Source organism: Panthera uncia, assembly GCF_023721935.1.
Source record: "Panthera uncia isolate 11264 chromosome C1 unlocalized genomic scaffold, Puncia_PCG_1.0 HiC_scaffold_3, whole genome shotgun sequence".
Lineage (NCBI taxonomy): Eukaryota > Metazoa > Chordata > Mammalia > Carnivora > Felidae > Panthera > Panthera uncia.
The window spans coordinates 2,175,962-2,196,840 of NW_026057584.1; positions in this window are offsets into that span (position 1 = coordinate 2,175,962).

Sequence of the window (20,879 nt, forward strand, 5' to 3'; positions counted from 1 at the left end):
GGTGGGGAGAGAGAGACACGGCAGCACGCCCAGGAGGAACACAGTCCGAGCTCGTGGGAGACGGTCTGGAGCAGCAGAAGAGGAGGGCAGGGGTGGAGGGGGCAGGTCCCCGCCTCTGCTCCCCAGGTGCCCTCCAACGGCTCCCCGTTCTCCTCGGTGCCCCAGCCCCACTTTCCACCCTCTTAGGGCAGCGTGTGCACCTGTTGGCTGGGGCGGGCAACACGGTGGCGCTCTCCGGGCTGGGCGCGTCAGGGGCTGGTGCTGGACCACGGACGCCGGGCTGGAGGACGTCCGCACGGTGCAGACCGCGTGAGGTTCAGGATTGTGTGTTTGTTGGGGGAGGGAGCAGGGCCATGCAATCTGAGCTCATCTTCCCAAGATCCTAGGGTGGAAACACATAATCTTTTAATTAAAATTTGACTGAATTTTAACTTGAATTTCCCCATCTGCTCCCTTCATTATGCCTAACCCTAAACCTAACTCCAAGCCATCTGTGTTCCTGTCTCATTAGGTTGAGTTGCTGGAGTGTTTGTCCGATTCCTGCAGGCGCCGTGAGCCCCTCGCAGAGAGGAGCTGAGCCGGGGACGCTCTGGGTCTTCGGAGGCAAACACACGCCCGCCTCGCCAGGGGTCTCAGAAAGGCTGTGGCACAAAGGCTTTATCAGCAGCGATCGGACAGGTGGACAGAAGCCTGGACCAGAATCAGCGCCAGCAAGGGCTCGGGCTCAGCGTGGACGCCCTGCTCTGATCGCTGAGAACGGACGAGGCAGTAGGTGCGTGACGTCGAGAAGCAGCGGGGTGGACCGAGCTGAGGGTCCTTATCTCACAAACATGACACCGGAAGCCGCCCGCCTGTCGTCGGGACGATGCCCCAGAAGCTGCTCGGCTCCTGGCCCGCGCTCCCCGCTGTCTACCGAATGCTTGCCCCAGCGAGCGCCCCACACGTGCCCCCAGTGCGAGTCCCAGCGGGCGATCCTGCCGTCAGGCTGCCGCACAGGAGCCAGCTTCCTGTCCGAGCGCAGGGGCGGGTGGGCACCTGCCTCCTGGGATGTGCCCCGTGCTGTGCTGCCTGCTCCTCGCGGGACAAGGGGCTGTGGCGGGGCCCATGGGGCCTCGCCCCCCCCGGAGCAGACTCCTTAAGCAGGCAGACCTCATAAGCTCTTGCGCCGGAACCAGAGAAAACACACGCGCTTGCACAAAACTGGGCATCGTGGCCGGAGGATGATCCGACGCAAACGCACACACTCATGCGTCGTGACAAGCGGCTCCCGGAACATAAAAATGTCAGCGAAGAACAGGACATTTCTGGAAATTCTGGAGACACCGCAGGGAGACCTGGCTTGATCGTGGGCAGCATCACGGCTCCAACCTGAAACGTTTGCCTGGAGCCACTGAGATGTGGGCAGGAGGAGGAAGGGGAAGGGGTGGGGCTCTGCGGCCTCCTCCCCGCTCTCAGGGGGTCGAGGGTCCCCCCCCCCGATCTCTCCAGACGCGACAGAATTAAGTGCCGGGCAAGACAGCAGGGCCCTTGACAGGTGCAGTGCGAGCACGCGTGGAACACGCGTGCATATGTGTGTGCCTGCTCGTGGCACTCACCCCGTGCCGGACCGCCTGTAGGCACAAACGCATCTCCCCCCTCTCGGACGCGGGCACCGTCGGGTCCCTGCTTCGCGGATGGAAGAATGGAGACCCAGGAGCAGCCAGGTGGCCTGTGCAGCCACACGGGGTCCCCACGGCTGGGTCCCCGTGGCTGAGGGCCAACCACTGGCTCCATGATGGGCGTGTGGCCCCAAATCCAAGTCTGGCTGATGGCGGCACCCTCCCCCCACCAGGCTCCTCTCCCCACCCCTCACCACGCACATGCACACACACACACTCTTAATTCAGAAGGGTAACACAGAACTTCAGCGAGGGAGCAAGAAATGACTGTTTTAAAATCACAAATGCCCATCAGTCCATTAAAAAACAGCTTATCCCCCGAAAGTAGGAAAGACGTCACCCAAGAATAAAGATCAGAGCTTTAAAATCAACCCACATCTTTCATGGAGCGTGCTTCAGGGTCCTTGTCTACCTGTATCTCACTGCTGCTGGCTTTGGGGGGGCCCTCCCTGTGGGCAACAGGGGTGACTGAGCCTCCAGACAGGCCCGCGACAGGCCAAATGTGCGTTGGAGGTGGCCCTCCTGGCCAGGTGGTCGAACCAAGTGGGCACTGGCCGGCTGGGTGGGGGCGGCCAGGGACAGACAGGGACCACACAGGCTGCCCTGGCCCGTGGAACCTTGGTGACATTGGGTTCCAGGGGCCCGGGCCGCGGGCTATGGAGGGGACCCTGTGCCCTGAGGCAGGTCTGTGCCTGACGCCCTCACCACAGCGGCCCTCGTCAGTCCCAGAGGACGATTCAGGGGGATCCGAGGCCACGAGGCCCTAACCCTTGGGCTGGATCCCAGCCCTGTGCCTCTGTGTCCCATGTTGCCCCTGAGAAACCAGAAGTAATTTCAGGCTTTGGCTGAAGAAAAGCTCGCTAATTATGGAAGAGGAGAGACCATTTCTGCTCTCGGCAGGAGGCATATTTACTTCTTTGCATGAAGGTATTTCTAAACACAGGTAATTATAAAAATCATTACCCTCTCGAACCAGCATGGGAAACCATATGGTCGGTAACACATTCATAAATAATTACCCTGTGCAAGTTCTCTGAAATAATATTTCCTATTTGTCTTACACCTTCTGCAAAAAATGAATCTTTCAGCACTCTCTCATTCGGAAAACAGGCTGACAGCACCCCTCTAGCAGAAGAGAAGGGAATGACTAGAATCTCAGGCCCACCCACCGCCTGGAAGAGGGGCTCCAAGGCCTCAGGGCCCAGCCTGGGAGCCTGAACCTCAGCCTCCAGCCCCCCGAGGGCCCCGCTCCCTCCTGCAGGAGTTAAGCCTGATTAGAGCCTGTCGGGACCAGCCACGGGGCCTCTGCTGGTTGTTTTGTAGACGATGTTTGTCATATGTGACGGAGAACGTCAGGCCTATACCAGCGTGGCTATAGGAGCCTCAGGACCCCGGGTCCCTCCTGCGGTGCCCGGGGAAGGGTCCAAGCAGTGAGAAGACGCTACACTTGGGCCAGGTCAGGCGCAACGGTGAGTGAGCCACTCGAAGCTCTGGCCCCTTTCCACCCCACCACACCCTTCCCGCCACCTGCCTGCTCCCCACGGTGCAGGGTCCCGCTTTGGCTTTCTTGGATCCTTGCCGGGCTGTGTCCTCCTTCTGGCTGTCCCTTCACCTTCCCAGGGTCTCGGTGTCCTGTATGTTTTGCTCAAATTCAGATAGCAAATACTATTTGTAACTCCGCTGGCGAGGACATGGGAGCATTCTGCAAAATTTTTTTTTTTTTAATTTGTTGAGACTTGTTATGTGGCCTCATATGTGATGTGTTCTGGAGAATGTTCCACGTGCCCTTGAAAAGTATGTGCATTCTGCAGATTTAGGGTGGAACGTTCTGAATATGTCTGTTAAGTCCATCTGGACGAGTGTGTCATTCAAAGCCACCGCTTCCTCGTTGATTTTCTGTTTGGACGGTCTACCCACTGACATTAGTCCCCTCCAGTTATCGTATCCATTAGTTCCTCGATGTTGGCTCTGACCTGTTTTGTGTATTTGGTGCTTCATGTTGGGCGCATAAACACTCACGATTGTTTTATCCACGTGTAGGGTTATCCCCTTTATGTTTATGTAGCGTCCTTCTTAATGTCTTGTACAGTCTTTGCTTTAAAGTCTGTTGTGTCCGGCATTAGGGTGACTTTCTGTCTGAAACGAGTCTCTTGTAGGCGGCAGAGAGATGGGTCTTGTTACCCATTCTGTCACCTGACGCCTTCTGACTAGAGCATTTGGTCTGTTTACACTCAGAGTAATTATTGACAGATATGTACTGACTGGCATCTTGTTACCTGCTTTGTGGTTGTTTCTAGAGATTTTCTCTGATGTTCTCCTCTCCTCTTGCTGTCTTTCATGGTTTGTTGGCTTTCTTTAGCGGTGTATCAAACTTTCTTAATTCTCTCTGTAGATAGAGCTTTCACATTTAATAGAATCCCCCCAGCCTGCTTTTCATGGGAAACAAGTCTGCACCTTCGAGGCTCTCCCGGCCCCTCCCAACACCAGCGCCTGGCCTCCCCATCTCTTCAGGGCCGCCGCTCAGTGTGGGCTTTTGTGGTTTGCCCGGAGCGTGTTGACCTCTGCCCATCCCCTCATCCGTGGCAGTGTTCACCCAGGAAACTGGCGCTCACAAGAAGGGCACCTGGCGGATAACCACGTGACAAGATGGCCACCTTGCCTTTGCATCTGGATGACGCCTTCCATGGGCAGAGGCCCTCTTTGTCCGCATCCTTCCTCCAACTTCTGCTCTTGCAGACCTTTCCAACGGGTTCAGTCTTCACTCCACAAACACGTGTTGGGGGGTGGGCTAGGCTAGGGGACCCAGCAGGGACCAGGTCATCACACATGGCTTCTGGAAGATTCTCTGTGACATTAAACTTTTTACAAGGATGCATCTTGTCCCATCAGCCTCTGCCGACTCAGTATGACAGGGATTCCACAAGCCCTCTTTTTCCAATTCCAAAAAAGTCCCTTAACGATGTCACTATAATTTCTGAGCTTTCTGATGTGGTTCTTTTTTTTTTTTTTTTAACTTTTTTTAATGTTTATTGTTGAGAGAGAGACACAGAGTGCAAGCAGGGGAGGGGGCAGAGAGGGAGGGAGACACAGAATCGGAAGCAGGCTCCAGGCTCCGAGCTGTCAGCACAGAGCCCGACGCGGGGCTCGAACTCACAAACCACAGAACCCGATGTGGGACTCGGACTCACGACCTGCAAGATCATGACCTGAGCCGAAGCCGGACGCTTAACCGACTGAGCCCTCCAGGCACCCTGATGTGCTTCTTTTGAAGGCGCAGCCATTATTAGCCGGTTGGCTCTCTATGCGCCAGGCTCAGAGTGCTTCCAAATGCCGCTCCTTTATTTAAATTTATTCTGATTCCTTTCTGTCCTGGATCTGCTGCCTGAGGTATCTCCTGTCTCGCTCACTGAAAAGAGGCGTTGCTGATTCTAACCACGCTTGTGATGGCCGCCATTACTCCCATGATGCACCTTTCCCGTCCAGACCCTCTGCTGTTAGCAGGTGCGAAACACACCTACGTTTCTTTTAGGATGAGTTATGCCCATCCTCTAAGAGGCTTCTGTTGGAGAAACTTGAGATCAGCATTGCTGGTTCCATGTTCCAAGTGACTGCTTTTCTTCTTTCCATTCTACGGGGGAAAATTATCCAAAATTTTCTCCCTCTCCCTCTCTCACTCCTCTCTCTCTCTCTCTCTCTTTGAGGTTTCGTTGTTGATTTGCATGTGGTTCAATATTTCAGATACGAGTCGGACGGTCAGATCCGTGCCTGACACACAGTAGGTGTGCGTGCTAATCATGGCACTGGGGTTGCCACAGAGCATCTGTTAGATACTCTAAGGTAACTGAAGGTCAAGCTCTTGGCATTATTATCCATTACTCCATCCCAGGGGCCTCTGGGTTGACCAGCTGAAATCCTACTTGGAGAAGGCTCTTATGTGCATCTCTGAACTGTGGGTTTCTCTGGACTCGGTGGCCCCAGCTGAAGATGCTGGAGAGAAGAGAGCTGAGGTGGCTTGGTCTTTGGAGCCCCGGGGGCAGACCCCACCAGAGGCGACTATTGGGCCAGAAAGCCGCAGAGGGCCCCCACTGTTCGGAAGAGCACATACCACCAGTACCTTAGGAAACGGGCATCTGATGCGTCCGCTGGGCAAGCAGATGTCCTGTTAGCAATAAGCCCGGTGCCCGTGGGTCGCAGCCCCACAGAGCCGTGGGATGAGGTGGTCTTGTGACTTGTAGATTTCTGACTTGGCGTGTGTTCCAGTGGACACACGGTGAGTCTGACCGAGTGCCGAAGGGGCCTTGATGCCCGTTTCATGCTCCATCGTCTCCTTTCTGCCCTGGTTGCTTTCCTGCAGGTTCGTCTCAGGGCCGAAGATTACGACCAGCGAGGCTGCGCCTGGCCAGCGAGACAGCAGCAGTGTGGCTGCGGGCCACCTGGACGCATCGTCCGTCGCTGACGTGCCGTCTGACCTTGCCCTCCTCCTGCCGCGGCCCGCACTTCGTTCCGCGGCACATCTGACGGCAAGATCGAGCTACGTGAGCGTTGCTCAGAAAGTGACTCACACCCATGAAAACGAGGGGGTCTAAATAGCACTCATAAGCTATTTTTAATGCACTATGAGCGATACGTCTGTTGACACAGAGATTGTCAGGGAAACAGATTTACTTAAAGTGTTGCGTAAACCCACCATAGCTACGACTTGGCACAGATATTGAGTATCTTATATCAATGGGACAAAGTTCAGATAATCACCGTAAATGTGAATTTCGCCAAGACGAATCCATTGAGAATTAGCAGGCTGATGAAGCAGGGCAGGACAAGTTGTTTTTCCTGAGAGGAAAGGGATCTAATTGAAAATTTTCTCAAAATTTTTTTTAGTACATTAGTACTATTTTTCAGCTTTTTCGAGGTCTAGCTGAGAAATGAAAAGAGTGCTCGTTGAAGGGGGGCAGCGTGAGGTTTTGAAGCACGTGCACAGAGTGACAGGGTCACCGCCACCAAGCTAACTGCCTCTCCATCCCGTCACGCCGCTAACATTTTCTTTCTGCCCGTCGTTTTCGTGGTGAGAACGCTTAGAATCTACTCCCTTAGCGAGTTTCAAGTAGATGACACAGAGCCGTGCGCGTCAGTGAGCGTGCTGGCCGTGGGCCGCCCCGTGCCCGCCTCGCACGACGGGAGGCTACACCCTTTGACCAACGTCTCCCAGCTTCACGCATCCTCAGCCGCTGGCGACCACGGCCCTGTCCTCTGTGTCTGTGACTTTGACCATTTCAGATCTCGCAGTTAAGGTGACTATACGGAACATTTGTCTTTCTGTGTCCGGCTTATTTCTCTTCACGGAATGCCCTCAGGGTCCATCCCTGTTGGGGCAAGTGACAGGATTTCCTTCTTTTTTCTAAGGCTGAAGAAAATCTCATGTGCGCTATGACATCTTTTGTTTTGAGAGAGAGCACGCACGCGCGTGCACGTGACTGGGGGAGGGGCACAGGGAGAGACAGAATCCCAAGCAGGTTCCACGCTCAGCCCAGACCCCCACGTGGGGCTCGATCCCACGACCCTGGGATCACGACCTGAGGTGAAACCAGAAGCCGACCGAGCCACCCAGACGCCCCTTTCAGGGCATCTCAATCCACCGACCTGCCGAAGGACAGTCGGCGGTCTCCGTGCCCGGCTGTCGTGGATGATGTGCCCCAGCGGACGTGGGGGTGCTCGGCTCTCCAGGGCCCTCCTCTCCTTTCCTTTGGATATGGACCCCGAGTGGCGGTGCCGCTCACATGGCCGCCCTGCACACACTGTTCCGGGACCGCGGCTGTGCGTGCCAGCGGCCCACGCGGGCTGCCCCTTCCCCACGGCCTTGTGGGCACTTGGCAACCTTCTGGCTGTTTGAGTCCAGCCACCCTGACAGGTGCGAGCTGGTGTCTCATCGTGGGTTTGATTCGCATCTCCCGGATGAGGAGTGATGTGGGGCATCTCTGCAGAGCCTGCCGGCTGTGGGAGGTCTTCCCCGGAGAAGCGTCTAGTCAGGTCCCGTGTCCATTTTTTACTCAGGTTATTTACGGGTTTGCCCGCTATTTTGCTACTGAGCTGTAGGAGCAACTCACAGTCTTTGGATGTTAACCCCTTATCGCACAACCGGTTTGCAAGTCTGTTCTCTGATTTCGAAGGCTGCCTTCTCACCCTGTTGCTGCATTTCTTATTAAGATGTTTTATTTTATTTTTGAGAGAGAGAGAGAGACAGAGTGTGAGCGGGGGAGGGCCAGAGGGAGAGGGAGACACAGAATCCAAAGCAGGATGCAAGCTCTGAGCTGTCAGCACAGGAGCCCCACGCGGGGCTCGAACCCACGAACCAAGAGATCATGACCTGAGCCGAAGCCAACGCTCAACCGACCGGGCCACCCAGGCGTCCCATGTTGCTACACTTCTAACAAGTTCCCTCGGTGCTGGTGCTGGGGGCCAGGGACCCCACTTCGAGAACCGCTGGCTCCCGGGGGGTTCTGGGCTCCGTTAGTCCTTACCCCCCACGTGTCAAACACACTCTGTGACGCGTACTCCCTGCTTCGGGTTGTTCTTTTTAAGTTTCAAGGAGAAACTTGTGGACGCGAGTCCCCTAAGGGTCCCAAGAGAGGCTGGTGGCACCTCACACCCTGACCGGGGTTCTCCCTGTGTGCACAGGCCTGTTCCTCTGTCACCAGCAGAAGGGACAACAGGCATGTCCCAAACAGCCGGCATCTGTCCTTGCGGGGTGGGAATGGGACCTGAGTGCAGAGCCCCCAGGGACACAGACCCCAGCATCACATGCACCCTGATGGGGCCCCGTGCTGAAGACAGACGTGGTTCGATCCGGCCCCCAGGAATGACTCTGCCACGAGAGGCAGCAGGGCAGTGTGTTGGGGGGGGGACAGGGGAGGGGACACCAGAGCTTGTAGGAGACCCCGTGGTGGCTCGGAACCAGCCAGCGGTCATTAGGATCCCTGCCCACAGCCTCCCCGGCAGTGACCCCACACAGTCTCTGTGCCCCAGTGATGCCTCCGTTTGCCCCAAGCGTGTTCCCAGGCACCCCCACCCCTTCGGTTTCCAAAAACGCTCAAGGAGCCAGGATTGTAAACTGGGTTTGGGGAAGGCGGGTTTTTGTTTTTTGTTTTTTTTTTGGTAACTGAAGTGAAATTCACACAACATCAAATTCACCATTTTGTAAAGTGTGTGAGTCAGTGGCATTTCGTGCATTCAGTGCCGTGCAAGCGACAATTCTGTCTGGTTCCAAGACACGTCACCCGGTCCGTTCTCTCCCCTCCTCGGCCCTGAGCGGCCACTGGCTTGCCTTCCGTGTCCACGACGCCTCCCATCGCACATCCGTACCCTACGTGGCCTCGCGTCTGGCTCTTTGACCAGGCGCCGTGTGTCCGAGGCCCCCCCCACGGGGCACCCTGCGTCCACACCTCACTCCTGCCTGTGGCTCAACGGCCGCCCCCACGGCGGGCAGCGTGTGGGACACCAGGACCCTCACCAGCCGCACTCCTGCTCCTCTGAGGCGAAGGCAGTCGCAACACTTAAATTTGACAATGGGGGGTGTGTTAATGACCGACTCCTGCTGCTTCCACTTTTAACCTGTAACAATTGAGGTTAGCTTGGTTGTGAGAGTGACCTGCTTCGGCAGACCCGTTTAGACGGCCCACGAAGCCGGCCGTGCCGCACGGGGACACGGCCCCGCTGCACGCTCCGGCAAAGTCCCAACACGGAGGAGCTGAGTGTGAGGGCCACGGCCACGGCCACGTTCCACGCCCACCCCGCTCAGGCGCAAATCCAAGCCTGCGCTGCCGGGCTCTGAACCTTCGCTGGCTCCCCGCTGCCTTCTCACCCCAACCTAGCCGAGCCCCGTAGCAAGAACTTCTCGGGCCGGTGCAGCTCGCCCGCAGCTTTTCACAGAGTCCCCCTTCCTCCCCGCCCTGCAGCACAGGGTCTCCCCCACATTCCCTCGGCGTCTGCTTGTCTGTGCTTCAGCCCGTCCAAACCGCCAGCCCCCACCCCACTGTGTCGCCACCTCCCTGTGGGTCCCTCCTCCCACCCAGAGCCTGGCAGCGTGGACCCACCGCGGACACTCGTGCCGAGCGTCCACCTTGTCCCACGTCACCGTTCTCCCTGCTGACCTGGGACACTTCTCTGCCGACCTTGGGCTATGCCCCTGCTGACCTGGGACCGCCAGTCTCCTTGCCTCCAGCTCAGTCCCCAGGCTCCTTTGATCCCATAGTTCAGGTGCATCCTTCCGGCTCCCTGGACCCTGCAACCCGGGGAGAATAGAGCGTCTGGGGAGCATCTCAGCTCCCCCCACTCCTGACCAGTGACGAGGGCACATGGCGTTTGGTGGGAGTCAATGACCCTCACACCCACTGTTGGGTCCACACAGCGCCCTCCAGTCGCTACGTCCACGGGCAGCTCAGTGCCCTGGGTGTGCTGGTCACGCAAAGGTGACGCTGTGGTGCCCCGAGTGCGCTGTCAGCCGCCCCGCCTCTGTCTCTCCAGGGCTCTCTCCTGCCCCGTCTCCAGGAAACCCCAAGTCCGTCAGGCGGGAGGACGGACCACCCAGGTCCCACGGTCCGGAGCCTGGCGAGCGGGGCCTGCTCCGCACACGGCCCGTGGCCACGCTCCTGCCGGAGCCCCGGGCTTTCCGTGGGCTCCGGGCAGAGCCGGCCCCCAGCGGGCATTCACGGGGCGCGTAGGTGCTTGTCCTTCTCTGCCCAGGTCACCAGTCCCGCCAGCTCAGCTGCCACGCCTCCCACCGTGTGCCCAGCTCCAGGGCCGCCACGCGGGCTCCACCAGGAGCAGGAACAAGTATGGCACCGTCCACAGTGCGAGCCAGAGAGCAGCCAGTCGTGCAGGGTCGTGGACAAGGGAAGGACCCCAGTCATAAGAGGCAGCTGACAAAGGAATCCGACCCCACCGGGAAGCTTTGTGAGGGTCCTACAAGAAACCGAGCCTGAGCTAAGCTCTGGAGGAGGAGCAAGACTCACACAGAAGAAACTGAGAGGAGGGAAGAGCAGTCCCGCGAGGGCAGCCCGTGCAAAGGCCCCGTGGCCATGGGGAGCACAGCACGCCCCAGGAAAGGAAGAGCCCAAAGTGGCTGGGGTGCCCAGAAAAGGGGGGTCTGTGGTGGGAGATGGGGACAGACAGGCAGAGACCGCGTCTGCATGGCCTTATCTATCAGGTCAATTAACGGTGTCAACCATTTAAAGGAGGACACCTTCAAAGAGAGTTTGGAGAGCCTGCAAGAACCCCACGAGCAGATGTCGGGTGAGGGGTGGAAGCCCAGAGAAGGTATCTGGGCAGGAGGGTAAATGTGGAGCCTAGCGCGCAGGCACAGGTGGGCAGGGGGCACGGGTTAGCTTGCCCAGAGAGACACTGTCAGGGACGAGGAAAGGACGTGGCCGGTGCCTGGCTGGCCTCCAGCCTCCACCCGCCAGAGAGACAGAGACGAGCCCAGGGGAGCACAGAGAGTCGGGAGGCAGGAGAAAAGCAGGGGCACCACTACCTACCCCCCACTAACTGGGCCCGCACTTCAGTAGGCTCTTTCTTTCTTTGTTAAGTTTGTTTATTTTGAGAGAGAGAGAGAGAGAGAGAGAGAGAGAATGGGGGAGAGGCAGAGAGCGAGGGAGAGAGAGAGTCCCAAGAAGGCTCTGCACTGACAGCACACAGCCCGATGCGGGGCTTGAACCTACGAACCGTCAGATCGTGACCGGAGCCAAAATCAAGAGCTGGGTGCTCAACCGACCGAGCCCCCCAAGCGCCCCCAATGGGCTCTTTCTACGACCCACCCACCAGCCGAGTCATCCTCGAAAAACGTGTCCCCCTCCTCAAAATCCTTCCAAATGTTTCCACTGCAGGTGGAATCCTTCTCCGTTTTCTTTCCCGGGCCCCCAAGCCCCGCGTGTCCCGCCCTCACGGTGTCGGTGGCCTCGTGCTGCGCACCCCGCTCTCCAGGCCCCCCCCCCCCGGCCCGAGGACACAAAGTACCCTCATCTCCCCCAGGCCTCGCGTTAAGGCCTCGGCCGCCCCCCCACCCACCGTGGGGCTTTGATCTCGCGCACTTTGCACACGGCAGCCCCCCGTGTTTGCTTACTTAATACACGTCACATGCGTCCTTGGTAATTGTAGGCTGCTGTGGCTGCGTCTCACCCGCAGTTGGAAGGTCCAAAAGCAATTACCATGCAGCCTCCCTGTGCTTAGGAAGACGGGGCAATCACCGCTAATGACACAGCACTTACTGTGTGATCGCCCGCCGCTGCGCCGTAATTACTATGTAATTAAGTGGTCACCAGTTGCCATGTAAACACGGCTCGCGCTGGATGCGTCTGTGGCTTAAACAGCCCTGCGCACTCATTTTAATTGCAAAGCGTGGAATGGAAAACGGTGGGCTGGCATACGCAGAAAACCCAGGCCTGGAAAAAACGTAAGGACCCTCGGGAAAGAGGAAGATGTCGTTTCGCACATCAGCTCCACAGGTGTGGGGTCGAGAGGCACAAGGCGGACCCTGGCTGTCCCCACGAGAATACTGCCGGTGCCACATGCAGAGCACTTTGCAGACTGCAAAGTGCCAGCCAAACGCACGGACCGGATGATGGCTGGGTGGTCCCTTTGGGAATTTAGTTTTAAAGAGAATGCATTCCAGACCGTCCAACCAAATGCCCTAAGAAGGACCCTCTGTTTCCCAGCATTAAAAAAAAAAAAAAAAAAATTCCTGCCTCGGGCAGTTCGCAATCTCTGTTCCACGTCTTCAAAGCCCCAGGACTTCCAAACAGCAGAGCAGGGGGTTCTTCCCCACATCCAGATACCCCGTGAGTGCCAGGACGGCGGACGCCCCAAGGACGATGTGCGGGGGGCAGACACTCCTCGCTCTACCGCTTTGGATGTAAAGAGGCAGCCCCCCAGGATTCTCCGTTCCCACCGCACTCGCCAGGCGAGGAGGGACGCAGGCTGGAAGCCATCTCGTCCCACGGCACAGGCCACCGGACGTCCGCCAGGCAAGGAGGGACGCAGGCTGGAAGCCATCTCGTCCCACGGCACAGGCCACCGGACGTCCTCCAGGCGGGGGGACGGAGCCCCGTTCTCCTCCTGAGACCTCCACACCGCCCGTGTGCAGCGGAAACTGGGGTCTCCTCCTGGGGCCTCCGGAATGACAGAGGTCAGAACAGACCCCGGGGGAACCAGGTCCTTCATATCCAGGAGGACATCCTGGGGCCGCGGCACGGCCCGGCGGTCAGTGAGGCAAAAACGCTGGTCAGCGGACGACCTCCCCGTTGGAAAGGCAACGCCAACGGCCACTCCTTGCTTCCCTCCACCCTCTGGGGTGATCGCGTGCGTGACGTGCGTGATCACGCATCCAGATCACGTGTCCAGGGCTGGACGCTCCGGCCGGACGCACGCCCTCTAGAGGCGGGGAGAGAACTCTACCAAGAGACAAGGGCCGGGGACATCAGTTCAGTTTGTGGGGCTCCAGTGACCAGGCCACGCTGGGACATTCCCTCCAAAGTACAGACCACGGATCCTGTGCCTCCCACCAGGGAGAAGAAGGCCTCTCGGGGTTCTGGTCCTGCTCACGGTCACGGCCGCGGCGTCACTTTGGAGAAGCGTGCGTCCCATCCTCGCAATCTTCCGCCGCGCGTACCGGAGGTCCTGGCCCAGAGCAGCGCGCTTCCCCCAAGGGGCCAGCAGGCAAGGAAGGAGCCACCTCCCAGCGCGGGACCAACCTTGCCCCTCAGAAAGAGGGGCCCTGCTCTCACATGTGCGAGTCAGGCGCTCAGGCGATGCCCCGGGGCGGCTCGTGGTCTCACGGCAAGTGGACCGGGGCGGCCCTGCCAGGGGCCGCGGTTCATCCTGACACCCTTCCACTGCGCGCCCCGGGGGAAGCGGTGTGGACGCGGATCTTAAGGACGCGTTCCCAAACGGCATGAGCTCAGCCAAGGAAACAAGGGCGCGTGAGCAGCGGGAGCGGAGGGTGGGGAGCGCAGGGGGCACCCCCACGTCCCCGGAGGGCCGAGGCCCTTGCCCAACGCCGCCGCTCTGCACCCACTGTGCGGAGGCCGCCTCTGCGCCTGGGGACCCGACCTGCTATCCCAGCCTCCCGGGACTGGTTGAGGCCTGACCACCTGGCACCTCCCTCTGCTGCAAGGCTTTCCTCGCCCCCTGCACCCTTGCTCCGGGCACAGACCTCCTGTGCTTTGCAGCCTCCCCGGGCCCTTCCGGGGGACCCAGAGGGGAAATCGTCCAAAAGGGACACTCGCTTTTCCACCCCCGGCCTGTTTCTCCCCCACATCTCCTCTGGCTCAGGGGGCAGAACCTCTGCTCATCCTTCCATCAGACAAGACCCCACACCAGTGCCTTGTTCCCCGCTCCCACTTGCGCCCCCCCACGCCCGTGTGCCCCCACGCCCCCCTCACACCCACGTGCCCCCCACGTTGGCAGCCCCCCCCCCACACCCACACCCAACACCCGAGCAAATGTTCTCAGGCCTAATCTCAAATCAGTTCAGACCTGCATACCTTTACCTCTGACTCCTCCACAGACCCCCTCATGTCTTACTAGGACGATTGCAGCAGCCTCTCAGCCGGCCCGCATCCCGCTCTTGACGGGCACCATGCACGTGCACCAGACCAGCTGATGGCGGGGTGTCCCCGGGGGTTATCTTCCCTTTTCTGGCTCACTCCGTTAGTACCCAGATGATCCTGCTACAAATAATTAACACCTTGACGTTTACCGAGGCGGGGACACGGGATCAGTGGCATGGGCACACCCGGGGGACCCCCGCTCCGAGGTCAGAGACGACGGTGGCGGCGGGAGGGCACCACGGGCATCCGCCGGTCCACATTCCGAAATGAAAACCACACCCAGCAGTGGCCGGGTGCTCCCCGCCCCCCACCTGCACCCTTGTAATTAGCGGGCCCTCCCCCCATTACAGGCTCTGCGACCAAGGGGGACCAAGGGGGAGCCGGGTGGGCAGGATGCTGTGCAGCTTACGGGACCAAGAGGAAAGGGGCCATAAAGGGTTAATTAAAGGGGCACGGGCGTCCCAGCCCCTCGCCGGCGTGGACGTTCACAAGCCTTTGTGAGGGGCCCCGTACATGAGAACTGCGGTCCTAACGTACCCCCTGTGGCTCACCTAGCACAGAGAGACCAGAAATGTCTGGCTGCCCTGCTCCCCCAGCATGAGCCCTCTCCCCTCACTAAGGAACTGGGTGGTCTGGGTGGGGGTGGAGGGAGAGGCGAGATCTGCAGACGGGCCATCCTGGGGCCGGCCAGGTAGCCAGCTGGTGCCCGGCAGGTGCCCCTCAGCGGCACCCTGGCAGCCCGCCAGGCCCCTGGGCACGGCTTGTCACCAGCCACTGCCGTTTCCAGAGGCTGTTATCTTCCCTCCCCCGGCACACAGAGGTGCATTCCAGAATCTCCTACTCCAGACATGGTTCTTAATGACCAGTGACATTGCCATCCAGGAGCACATTAGAAATGCCACCTGTCTACGCCCCCCACCACCGACCTGCCCCCATCTTCCTCCCGCTCCCAGACAGCAGCACGCAAGGGCCTCTCCCGTCAACCCAAGGCTGTGCCCGGCTGACCTGGGACCTCCCAGTGGGCGGTGGCACCGGGCCTCTCCTCGACCCTGCCCGAGGGCCCGCGGCACCCAGACCTGCCCCCTCTCCGGGCTCCTTCCTTGCTACGGAGGGCTGTGGTCAGGTCACAGCCGCACCCTCCCCTGCATGGCACGCCCTGACCTGTCTCCTCAGGGATATCAGGAGCAGGCAGCGCCTCTGTCTGTGCTGACATGGCTGACGTGTTTCAACTCAGCTGAGGATTCTGATTCATCGGGAAGGGCTTCCTAGAGCATTACGTTAAGAAGGATTCTGAGGCGGTATCTGCTAGGCTGGCCGTGCGCGTCCTGGGACGGGGCTGCCCTGGGATCCAAGCGGTCCAGCTCTTAAAGCCCATGGCGGCCACAGGGCGTTCTCACCTCCACGGGCTCCTTGCAGGCCCCTCCCGCCTGTCTGCCCAGAGGAGCCTCCAGGTACGTAGCTGAACAGGCACGAGGGACCGAGGGGCCGCCCTTCACCGCGACCCTGCCAGAGCAGTGGCGTCAGCCTGAGACCCCGGTAGGAGTCCACACCTTCTCCATCCAGGAAGCAAGGGGCGGGGTGTCTCCTGCACCCCTGGGAGACGGGTTTTTCTCCTGGGTGTGCTGTGCTCCCAGGAAGCCAGCCTCACCCTCTCCAAGGAGCAGGTGGGATCCCTACGGGCCAGGCGGGGGGGGGGGGGGCGGGGGGTTCGGGCCTAGAACCAAGTGTCCCAGGGTGGTGCCCAGCACCTAGGAGATGCCTGGACCGGTCCTGCCTCTGTCTGGGAGGTCACTGCCTACCCATCCCACTGCTGGAGCCTCCCTGCTCTCCTGGGACCACACGGCTTTGTGTAAAGGGCGCCTCTAAGACGCTCAGTACAAACCCCTCATTTGACGAGCAGCAGAGTGTTGCTGTGTGCGGTGCAGGCCACGGGGAGCAGAGCCCCAGAGGCCCAGAGAGCTGCCCACGTCCGGCTCTCCCTGCAGCCGGACCTCCGTCTCCCCGAGGAGAGCACACGCCTCTTGCACACGTACCCGGCCTCCCGCGCGTCCGAAACCCACTCACACTGCAAACAGCCTCCCTGAGCTCCACGCTGGGAGCCTGAGCGCCAGCCCCGTGTCAAAGAGCCTATTTAGAAAGATGACCTATTTTTAGCTGAATCTTCTGCCGGTTGCTAAATATCTGTTTAAATACATGAATTAACACATCTGTCAACAGTACTTAGAGTGGGACTAAAACACGCTCTCACGGAGGAAGGTAATTTAAAACAAAACACGCGGCATAATGAGCAGCTTGGAACCGAGGCCCCGGGCGAGGCTCCCGCACGCGGCCCTTGTTCTGCGCTCCTGGGGGCCGTGCCCCTGGCAACCCGGGCCGGGCCGCCCCTCAGACAGGGCCAAGGGCGCCACGGGCCGTGCGGTGCCCGAGCCGGAGCCGCCGGGGCCCAGTAGCAGCGTGTCTGTGTCACCCAGGGCCATGGACCGCGCAGAAGGAGCCCACGGCTGCCCGGAACAGCATTTGGAGGGCCGGAACATCCATCCCGCCCTGCAGAGCTCGGGCTCATCCTGGCAGCAGGCGTCGGGACGGCCTGGAGCCCGCTGTGCCGGGACCCGACAGGGGCCTGCAGGGGGACAGGCCGGAGCCCTTTCTGGGGACCCCTCCCCCTTGCCTGCAGCCCTCTGCCATCCTTCCCAGGTAGCACCTTTGACCACCCCATGGCCAGGATTCTCAAAGGATGGACCCTGGCCGGTGGGGTCTCATCCTGCTCTCGATGGGGGTCCTTCCAAGCACCAACGCAGCCGGCATCAGAGAACCCGACTTCACCCAGACGTGCCACTTCCTTGTCACATGACCTCCAGAAAGGCACTCCTTCACCCGCTGCCTCAGTTTCCCCTATGGGCCGTCGCACTGATCGGAAGCACAGGGAATAGTTCAAAGGTCTTGGAGCGGGCAAATTGGAACATCGTCAGCGTTCCTCTGACAACACGTTATGAAGCCACCTACCCCACCCCTTCCTCGCCTTAATTTCCCTCAATGGATATTGGGGCTGGAGGAGGCAAAACAGAGAGGGACAGGGGCGCCTGGTGGCTCAGTCAATTAAGTGTCTGACTCTTGATTTCGGCTCAGGTCGTGGTCCCACGGTTCATGAGTTCGAGTCCTGAACCAGGCTCTGGGCTGATGGCCGGAGCCTGCTTGGGTATCTAAATAAATAAATAAATAAATAAATAAACTTTAAAAAAAAGTGGAGAAGGACAGATAGCACCCTTGCATGGTGGGCAGCTGTGAGAGAGATGTGTGGGCCCTGGTGAGATGAAGAAAGACCCAGAAAACCAACAAAGGTGTTCCTGGTCTTCATGGAAGACAAGGGACTCCGGGCCAGGACTGGACAGACAGACAGCTGCTCCAGGGGCTCTGTAGGGACCTGGCCCATCCACAGGTCCCTAGAGACAGGGGAGTCCCTTGTTCCAAGCTGAGCTTTGAGCCGATCTGCTCCCGTGGCCCCCACACCATCCCCCCCTCTCCGTCTGCCTCCAGCCCCCTGCTGACGGCAGCAAGAAGGCCCCGGAGCCTCTCAAACAGGAGGTAGAGGAGCACGGGGTCTGCAGGTGCCCCAGGATGGCAGAAAAGTGACCACTCGCCTTGGGGATAATAATCTCGTGACCATTGTCTTCAGTTGATGGGACAGGAAAGATCCGTGAGGCTACCAGGGGAACCGGGGGAAGGTGTGTTCTATCTTTTTACAATTACCTACTGTCATTTCTGAAGATGAGGAGTGATTTCCAGAATTACAAAGATGTTTAGTTATGATGCCAATAGGAGTGACACTGATGGGAGACATCTTGGCTGTGTAGACCTTCGGGAATCCAAAAGTAATAAAATCCACGTACGATGTTGTCGTCTAGAAAACAAGAATGCTACACAGCCGTGAGACTGTTTTTGAACAAATATACCAAATCTGATGTGTGTGCCTGATCGCGAGAAGAGCCAGGACTGCCCTTGGGAACCACCATTCTTCACGAAGTTCTACCAAGCGATGAAGAGGCTCCTTCTGAGCCTTTCGTGCGGTGTGGTCCCCAAATCAGCAGCATCAGCATCACCCGGGGACTTGTTAGAAAGGTGGATTTTTGAGCCACACCCCAGGCCCATTGAATTAGAATCCACATTTTTTAACATTTTCTTTTTTTTTAATGTTTATTTATTTTTGAGAGAAAGAGCATGAGTGGAGAAGGGGCAGAGAGAGAGGGAGACACGGAATCCAAAGCAGACTCCAGGCCCTGAGCTGTCAGCAGAGTCAGACGTGGGGCCCAAACTCACGAACCGCGAGATCATGACCTGAGTCGAAGGGACACTCAACCGACTGAGCCACCCAGGCGCCCCTAGAATCTACATTTTGATAAGATCTCCAAGATGCTTGCGTGCACACTTGAGTTTCAGAAACACCAATCTAGAGGACTCCGCTATGTCTTAACTGTGGGTAACACCTCACCAGATGGCCTGGAGCTGGCCAGGTCTGGTTTTCCAGGTCTGGGGTCATCTTCTCCCACCTCCCCACACTCCCCTGGTGAACAGAGTCGTGTGTGGACAGGTCTGTTCATCTGTTTCTGTCTCTCTTTGCTGTTCCTGCCCAGAACTCATGTGGCTTCCAGAGACACTCTTTGGAGCTTCGACGGGATGGCTCCCTGGGCTTTAGATGGAGACAGATATGATCCGAGCTGACAGCTGTCTGCGGGACTTGCCCACTTTCTTGATACGAAATTTCTTCTCCAATTTCCCCTGTTTCCCATTAAATACCTCTCTGGCAGTAGCAGCTAGGATTGAAAACAGCCTGTCTGGGTTTTGCCTCTTAACTATGATTTTCCCCTCGTGTGCATCTCTGCAGGTGAAGAGACAGGTGAACCGAGGCTCCAGGGAGGGACGCAAGACAGAGAGCTGGTGCTCAGACGGGACTCCCAGCCGTCTCTCCACTCAGAGTCGAGCAGCGTGTTGACACTCCATCTCTCAGTTCGTGTTCGGTGATGGAGGGTTTGTCTATGTGTTGTTTGTTTTTCTGATCAGAAAAGAAGAGAAGAGAAAAGAAGAGAAAAGAAAAGAAGAGAAGAGAAAAGAAATGAAAAGAAAAAGAAAAGAAAAGAAAAGAAAAGAAAAGAAAGGAAAAGAAAAGAAAAAAAAGAAAAGAAAAGAAAAGAAAAAACATACCAGACCTCAAACATCTTGTGCCCATGTGTGTGCCTCCCCTTTCTGAAAACCCACTGACATGATCAAATAAAGGTAAACTAAAATATAATCTGTAGCGATACCTGGAGACAAAGGACTGTCAGTGAAACAGACTTCTGGAAATCCTGGAACGCATGACAGACACGGGGTTGGTTGAGCACAAAGTGGGTCGGGGCAATCTGACCCGTGATTGGGTGCAGGCCCAGAGGGGTGCATGGGGAAATAGCCACCAGAAGACCCCTCAGCGCAGAGCAGGCAGGACCGGAAGCCAGGAGAGGCTGGGGACGGTCTGAGAGATTCACACGGACAGACTTTGTGAGCCATGCCAGGCAGCGGGGGCCATGGTGGGTGGCTCCTGCGTCCCCAGGCAAAGCCCCCTGTTGAGTGAAGACAAGGCAGAAGTGTGGCCACCCTCTGGAGGAGAAGGCACCAGAGCAAACACAGGGAAAGCAAAAGGGCCTCCTCATGCCCTCGGCCCCCACATCCGTTCTTCCCTACCACGCTTCTGCAAGTACGAGTCATTTCAGACACAGAAGACGGTGAGGTTTCACCAACTAAAGGCAAGCATGGAGGAGGAACGGGGAAGCAGTTCATGGGGAGCAAAGATAGGAAGCGGGAATTCTACCAGCGACCCATGTCCAGGGCAGGTGGCCAACGTGCTGTCACCAGGACTCACCGGGAATGGATAGCACAGTGAGTGAAGGAAGCGTCCGTACCTTTCCAGCCTGTTGATGAACTGTTCCTGGCCATGTAGAACAGCCACCCCCGTAGAGGGTAGAAGTAGACCTTCTACGGTCTAGAAGGTGGAAGGACACCCCCAGCAAGCCCACCCACCCATTCAGTGCACCTGGACACAGCCCAGCTATGCAGCCCACGGCACTGGGGGCAGACGGGGGAGACACAGCCTGATGGGGAAACGCGGTAGAGCCCACACCACCTGCCCACGTGGGCAGACGAGGCAAACTCAGCAGAAGCACGGGCACAGCAGGAGGGTAAAGAGGGGGCAGGTGGGCAGCGGTGAGACGAGGTCGGTGTGTAAAACAGGACAGAAGAAGTGTAAGGAATGTAAAACTTCTTAATGAAGAAGCCAAATTCATAGTCGCCAAGACATTGGAGAGGTTAGACTAATTCCGAAAGTCTGGCAGACAGGGAACATTTAGGAACCTCCTGTTCTAATAGACTAGTCTCTTAACTCTGGTTTTATCTATTTTGAGAACTATAAGGAAATTTTGACGAACTTTATGCTAATAATCTTCAATAATACCTTTCTTGATTATTAATGAGCTAATAAGACTAAAGTTAATAGGTGCACGGAGTATTTTAATGCCATCATAAACATGCCTCATTTATAAGGCACATGTAAAAATCTGTCCTTAACAATTAAAGAAGACATGTTTTCCCCAGACACACA